The sequence below is a fragment of the Carassius carassius genome, chromosome 13 (genome assembly GCF_963082965.1).
Source record: "Carassius carassius chromosome 13, fCarCar2.1, whole genome shotgun sequence".
Taxonomy (NCBI): Eukaryota; Metazoa; Chordata; class Actinopteri; order Cypriniformes; family Cyprinidae; genus Carassius; species Carassius carassius.
In genome coordinates, this window is record NC_081767.1 from 24,167,879 (window position 1) to 24,175,832 (window position 7,954).

Sequence of the window (7,954 nt, forward strand, 5' to 3'; positions counted from 1 at the left end):
TACTGAAATTACTATGAAAGTTTAAAACTCAAACACATACACACACACACACACACACACACACACACACTTAACAACAAAGCAAGAACAGAGGAGCCGAATGATGTAAAAAAAAATAAATAAATACATAAAAAAGGCTGGAGGAGCCAGAGAGTGAGTGAGGCAAAGTTTAGCAGAAGCAGGAATGAAGAGAAAAATCAGCAGTACGGATTTTAAACAGGAAAAGAGTGGCGTCAGTACAGCCCAGAGATAAGAGAGCTGCACTCCACACACAAACACAGGGCTCAGCAGCCTAGCAGCTCCCAGCTCTACAGGCGCCTTGCAGTAGCGCTGTCCACCCTCCTAGACTGAGCTACAGGACCCAGACCACATACAATCACACACACACACACACACACACACACACACACATACACACACACATACACACACACACACACACACAAAATCTGCCATCCTATCCCACCATTCAGTGGATTAAAGGCACAAAACAAACAGTTTTGTAAACACAATACAAACAGGCACTGAAACACAGGGACTATGGAAAGATTTTAAGCTTAAAAAAAAGCTAAACACCATAAAAGTATCATAACCGTGGTCAGTATACTACAAGTTTTCAAAACCAGTACAAATGCTTTCTCAGTCAAATCATTTTCGTGAACTGCATCAGTAAGTTATGAAAAAGATTGCTACATCTCTCAACAACAGGGTGGATATAAATTCATATATAAAAAAGTCATTCAGGAATAGTGGTGGAAATTATGATTCTTTCTAGAGATTCGTTCATTTTCAGTTCGTTCACCAAAATGATTCGTTCAGAATCGTTCACTGATTCGTTCAGTGATAATTTCTTCGTATTACACAAAATATGCCAGCAGGTGGCAAAATAGAGTGCATTATGTGTTATGTCTTTAGTCAACGAACGTATTCACTTGTTATAAAAAACTGGCTTTATTAAAATGTGTGTATAATCGCATTCAATATATAAAGTCTAATTAAGTTGTTTAGATGAACAAAGCACAAGGTTTTCTTGCCTAATTAGCATTTTAATTGTTTGGTCAGACAATTTGTATATTATATATTCACATTTTAAATCGGGGATTAAACGTGGAGTCATGTTCTGTATGCTAAATATGAAAACAAGCATATGTGCACAGTACTGTACCTGTAACTGCACTTTGCATTTTCCGAGATTGACATGCTAAATGGCAGACTAACTCTGTTTACTCTCACGAACGACATGTATCCGTTCATTCAGCTCGTTCACGAATGACATGTGTGCCAGTTCAGTCATTTCATTCACGAACGAGATGTACTAAATCCTTCAACTCGTTCACGAACGACATGGGTACCAGTTCAATCATTTCGTTCACGAACGATAAGATCTCTAGATCTAGTTCAGACTCATATGAAACTAGTTAATTGAAGGGCGTATTCGTTCACTACATTCAACAAATCACATGCTCCGTCAATCTCATAATCGAAGGCTATTGGCTCGAGGTTGAGTAATTCTTTGACAGGATGAAATGATTCAGTTACCCGGTTCACTGAGCTGCGCATGCGCTGCTTATAGCGCTGCGCTGTTGTGGAGGGAGGAACTTCACTGAACGAGAAATATGAGTCAGTGGATTACGTGAACGAGAATGATTCGTTCACCTAAAAGATTCGTTCAAAAAGAATGATTCGTTCACGAACGACACATCACTATTCAGGAACAACATGTAGGTGAGTAAATAATAAGAGTTTTCATTTTTGGGTGAACTATCCCTTTAAGTGACTCTTACTAAATAAAGTCAAATCCTGATGCTACCTGACAAAACATTCACACTTATTATACTTTCTATTTTCCTGACACCTAAAAGGGTTAGTTCATCCAAAAAAAGAAAAAAAAGAAGAAGAAGATAATTCTGTCATCATTTACTCACCCTCATGTTGTTCCAAAACCATAAGCAGGAGCAGACTTAGAGATTTGGTGACCCTAAGCAAATTTCAGGTATGGCGCCCCAACACAATAACTGTGTGATCTTTTATGCCTAACCCTTATTTTGCTTGCTCTCTCTCTCTCCTTGTTTATAGTTATTTACCTCTTCACAACTCAAGTAAATAATTAGTCAACCTGATGCTGTTCTAAAGCCATATTAGGTTTTTTTTTCAGGTTAACAAAAAAATACATTATTAAAAAGAAATTCTTGCACTTGTTAATTTAATTAACTGTAGTAACCTTCTTCAATCTTCTTACAAAAAGTATTCAAATGTCAGAAAATTATCCAATGCAACTCGTTACATATACCAAGTGTTCTTAAGGCATATAATATGGTTTGCCAAGAAACATATCTGAAATGTAATCTATTATTATTAGAAAATCTCCAGTCATCACACTTGTGCATTTGTATGAGTGCGCAGCAGTTCACGCCAGTAGGCATAGGAAAAGCACACAAGCGAGACATTTTGAAATATCAACACAAATAAAATCATGACATGAAACATGATACTTTCTTCTCTGAGGTTAATATAACCATTCTGACACAGTCAGAGAGGACCATACAGCCTAGAAAGTGTGCAAAGAGCACTCCCTCTATAATCACTAAAAGCTATCATTCGCTTCAGTTCATCATGGTCTCACGCCATTCTGTTAATCAATGAAGCTGTCTGCGCAGCACAATGAATCTCTTGTTTACATCATATCTACACATTGTTATAATGAGAGGATTCGCGAGCTTGCAGAACTCAGCATTGGATAAAAACTCAGCATTTTGAGCGGTGAGTGAAACTTTGGCACTCCCCAGAACACAAATACACACTGGAGCGTTTGCCAAATATGTTTCACCAATATCAGATGGGGCCCCCGATTCCCCAGGGCCCTAAGCGGCCGCTTACCTCACTTATTGGTTAAGTCCACCCCTGCCAATAAGACTTTGGTTCATCTTCAAAACACACATTGAGATATTTTATATTAAAACATGAGGTTTCTGTCCCTCCATTGAAGTCCTGATAACTGGATTTAGAAGTAAAAAACTTGATCCATAATTGTCATAAAGGCATCGTAAAATGAATCCATATGATTTGAGCAGTTAAATCCAAGCTTTGTGATGATAAAATCTTTGATTTTATTTTGATTAACAGATTTAATTTATTCTTTTATATACATCTAAACAATGAGTGTCAAATGCTAGAACAATCCTCATTGGTTCTCATTCAAACCTCATCTAGTCTCGTTTGAGCTTTCATGTTTACCATATGTGACATGCTCTATGTATGCGTGTCAGTCATTATATAGATGTATATAAAAGCTTAAATTTGTTCATTATATAAAATGAGTGTATCTCTTCACAAGACTTGGATTAAATTCCTTGATTTATATGTATTTGTTTTACAATGCCTTTATAACCTTTTTTGAATCTTCTATGTTTTGGTAACCTAGACTTTAATGGAGGGACATCAATTCTCAGGTTTCATGAAAAATATCTTAATGAGGGTGTGTGATGCCAGAATTTTAGTTTTTGGGTGAATTATTCCTTTAAAGGAACTGAACGACAGAAAATGAGAATATTAAATATAAAAATGTTAATGAGATGAAAAGTTATATTTGTGAACGTCAAATACTAGTGACAGTCTCTGATTTATTTTATTTAAACCTGTGGAATGTGTCTAAAGAATCACTGAACAGATACCACTTTGCAAGGAGGGACTTACAATTAGAGCTGAAGACAAGCTGAGAGCAATCAAATTGGGTCAGAACCACTATCCTTACCCTGATGAGACAGGACAGTAAGAAAGAGAGAGACTGGCCCTGAAAGACTGCAATCTAAGGATGGTAATTAGAACCATGCTCTTCTGTGTGATTGTGGATTTGCATTTCCCAAACCAGCAGTAAGAATACACTTGGATCCACTGGGCCATTTATGCAACATCCAGAAGAAAATAATTAAGCTCCCTCTGAGGACCTAGACTTCTGGGAAATATGAAGGTTAAGGATTAAAGACAAGCTTGAACTTTAGCAAATTCAAAACAGGGAGTAAGTGCAGATATCTGCAGATTGACAGCCTTTCATATTTGCCTGGAGATTTGCTTTGATGATGATAGTCTCGTTTTTTTTTTCTTCAATTTAAATTATATGTTATTAATATATATGTTTTTCTTGGAAACAAATACTGCATACAAAGTGCCGCAACTGTCTAATTATTATACTAATACTTTTGCTTGTGTCTGTACTTTGGTCATAGTAAGTCCAAAGCCTCTACTTGACATGTCTCTTTCATCATTCCAATAATCAGTCATTATGCATGCAGGCTCTCAGACGTGTTATGGCACTTGGTAAACACAAACTGAGTCATTTCCGTCCCATGATTATCAGCAGGGAGACAATCAGTACATCTCTATCCTGCCCACTGTTTAATGGTTGCAGTCAGCTCTTGAACTTGACTAAGTAAACATAAGATCACTGCTCTCTCTTAGTATGATTGCTGAGGTTTTTGGTGTGGCGCCTTGTAGATGTTAGTTATAGATTATGTATACCTGATTCTGTGAATTAAAGGCTTTTTTGTCAGCTGTTGAAAAATCAGGTGAAATTGTAATGTTGAAGCTGACATATGATTGCAAAAAAATATGTTGGCATGCAGAACTGAATATGAGATGGTAAATGAAGCATATAAAATAAACATTACAGAAACAAGGCTCCTGCTGAGGGTCAGTTGGTCTGTACATCCAAAGTCCAACACACAGCACAATTGGATTGTGGCCACATGTAAATTATAATCCTCATCATGAATTACACTGGGTTCACTAGGTTCTTTGAAAGCATTGCTAAAGTCACAAAATTGTGCACCATTGTGGATTTGCAATCACACATTCAGCAGTCAGCAGATACAAAGTGTCAGTCAGCTTACTGGAGTTTACAATAAAATACAATTTCAGTCTTTCTACTTCAAAATTTCACATTTGCTGTTTCTTTGTAATTATTTGTGAAATTTACTAGCGATTTTAAAACCATTTTTAAAACTGTAAAACCCCCTTTTTTTACCTCTTAGGTTTACTAAACATTATTTACTAAATGTTTTACTGTTTTAGGTTCAAAATCTATGCCAAAATGCCTACAGAGACTTATGGGACATAGAGAGAAAACCATTCTGCTTACTAAGTTGAATAAAGTGTTATTGTCCTAAAAGTGCAAACATTCATGCAACTTTCAAGTCACCAAAGTCAAACATATCTGTGAACCAGTCACAAGCAGACAGGGTTAAATAGAGGTGTAAATGAGGTCCAAAATGTTTTGTGATTGCATCACTCAAACTATATTCAGTGGTAGTTGAAAACACATGACCACGTCCTGAAGCGGCTGTCAATCATAAAAAAAAAGCTTAAAGTTTGCTTTAATTTGTGAATTCCTGGTTGGTGAGACTTTCAATCAGTCCAATAACTTGTCAGTCTCTGTTTTCCTCTACATCTGCTTGTTTATTAAATGAATGCGGAAACTGCAGATAGCTGAAGCATATCTGTCTGCTGGTATGTCTTTCCGACTGCCAGATAGTAGAGGAATCAAGAGGAACTTTTTACCCCACATCTCAGGAATACCAAGATGAAGGCATTTGAGGCCCATTGAAAGATCTTAGTGCTTATTGAAGTGCATTAGTAAAATAACATTCACACATTCATAGTTCAGAATTTACAATCATATTTACTAACAGATGTGACTCTCAAACTGTCCTGTACATGTAACAGTTTTAAAGAAGTTTTCTTCTTTAACCACATACCAAATACAGGTCTGACAACCAGATTAAGTTTCTGTATGTATTTATTTGAAAAAGCCAATACATGTGTATAAGATACAGTACTCAGAAACACTACAGACCACCATTGTGGTCAGTCTAATTTACAGCAGTATCTATGCAAATCAGTGTTTTTTTAGTTTTATCTTAACAATAATAACCCGATGCAAATAATCCAGTACACAAAAAGATCAAAGCTAAAACACAACATACATGTGTGCATAGTTTATTTACATCCAAACTCAACGTTTCCAGCGAAGGAAACAATGATGAAATGCATGTCGTGTGATAGGACAGAATATAAAAAAGACAAGAACCGTGTGTAAAAGTGACTGTGGGATAGTGAAGTGCAGAGACACAGAGGGTGCTTCTCTATTGATTTATCCTTCTGTAACCTCTTTTTCTCTCTTTTTTCCCCCTGCAGACTGTTTTTTGGGAGCTGGTCTGGCCAGGCAGATTTGACTGGAGCCAGAGTGTAGATACAAGGCTGAGCTCAGATAAACAGCTTCTTGTTTGAGCTGCCGCTGCACTGAGCTGCTCTGTGCTGAGCTGAGCAGGCTGATAAGAAAGGCAGTGGCGGCGTCGGGGCCGTGGCAGCCAAGAGAATGGACCAGGGCCTGGGGAAGTAGACACTCTGACTGCACCCTGCCCTCCCCTGACCGCTTCTACTCCCAGCCCTAATCTCTCTTCTTTTCTTCTCTCCCTCGCTCTTTTCACAGCAAAGGGCAAAGCTGCCTAATTGCCTGGTGAGAGTGAAATGTATCAGTGGACCTCATCAGCATGGGGAGCAGGGGAAGAGATGCAGACACGGCTGGCCGGTCAGACCCAGGAAGAGACGTGACCTTGATGACTATCGATATTCAAAGGTGTCAATAGAGGGAAATTATATTGACTTTAAATGAAAAAGAAAAATAATAATTTAAATTATAATTAAATTAATACAACACAAATTTTATTTCAATTTAATTAAGAAAAATTAGTTTTATGAACAAATTTATGACTTAACCAGTTTAATTAATGTACTGACTGGCTCAGATACGCTGTGATCTCAAACTTGTGCTACAAATGAGTGTGATTTACAACTGCATTAAAAACACTTTTGCGTTCCATTAAAGAAAGTAAGTAATAAGGGTTTTTATGGAAGCCCACTTTTAATCAGAGGTGGGTAGAGTACCCAAAAACTGTACTCAAGTAAAAGTAAAAGTACTTCTACAAATATTTACTCAAGTAAAAGTAAAAGTACTAGTCTTGAATAGTTACTTGAGTCAGAGTAAAAGAGTATCGGATAAAAAATCTACTCAAGTAGTTAGTTACTAGTTACTTTGGGTCATATATACTGAGCCTATTTTTATTTAGATGTATAGATAAAATGTATGTAATGTATGTGTGCGTGTATAAATGTATATATTTCATCAGCCTTTACTCCAATTTATGTAATTTATTATAAAACCCTGTCTGTTTACTTAAGTAACAGATTTAGGTGTCATGCCATAACATATTTTTAATACGACTGACTTTATATAAAATGTGAATTTAACATTGAAAGTTAATGTGATATAAATATTGCTACTAATCGTTCATTGTTCAGAAAGAGAGCAAATAACATTTACATTATTAAAGATCATTTTCACTGACAGTCTAGATTTCAATCACTCTCAGAAACTCCCATTAAAATCACTGAAACTGTTAACACTGTGAAATCAATATCTTAATTAAAGATTCGTACACACACATCTGCACTTTGTTGTTTCTGACGAGAGAATTCGCCAGAAAGAGGTATTCAGTCAGGAGCGAGTGAAGGAAGCACCGGCATTTTAGCGATGACTCATCTGACACCTCTGATTGGCCAATGCTTTAATAAGCTCAAAAGAATCATGTGTGATTGGTTGTAATGCGCAGTGCTGTAAAAACGCGTCTGTCTCTGGCTCAGCGCCAGCAAGCGATCACAGATAGTGATGGGATTTATGGCTCTTTGAGGGGATCCGGATCTTCGCGATCCGTTCCTTTCAAAGAGCCGTTCAAAAGAACGGCTCTTTTGGCTCTTTTAAATATTTAGTCAGTTTTTGTGTTTCTGTGCAAAACAGCTTTTACTACAAACACTTCCACACAAGAACATTGTTATCACACAAGAACATTTTGATAGAAAACAAAAAATATTTAAAGTAGATAAAATTAGAATAAATAAAAAG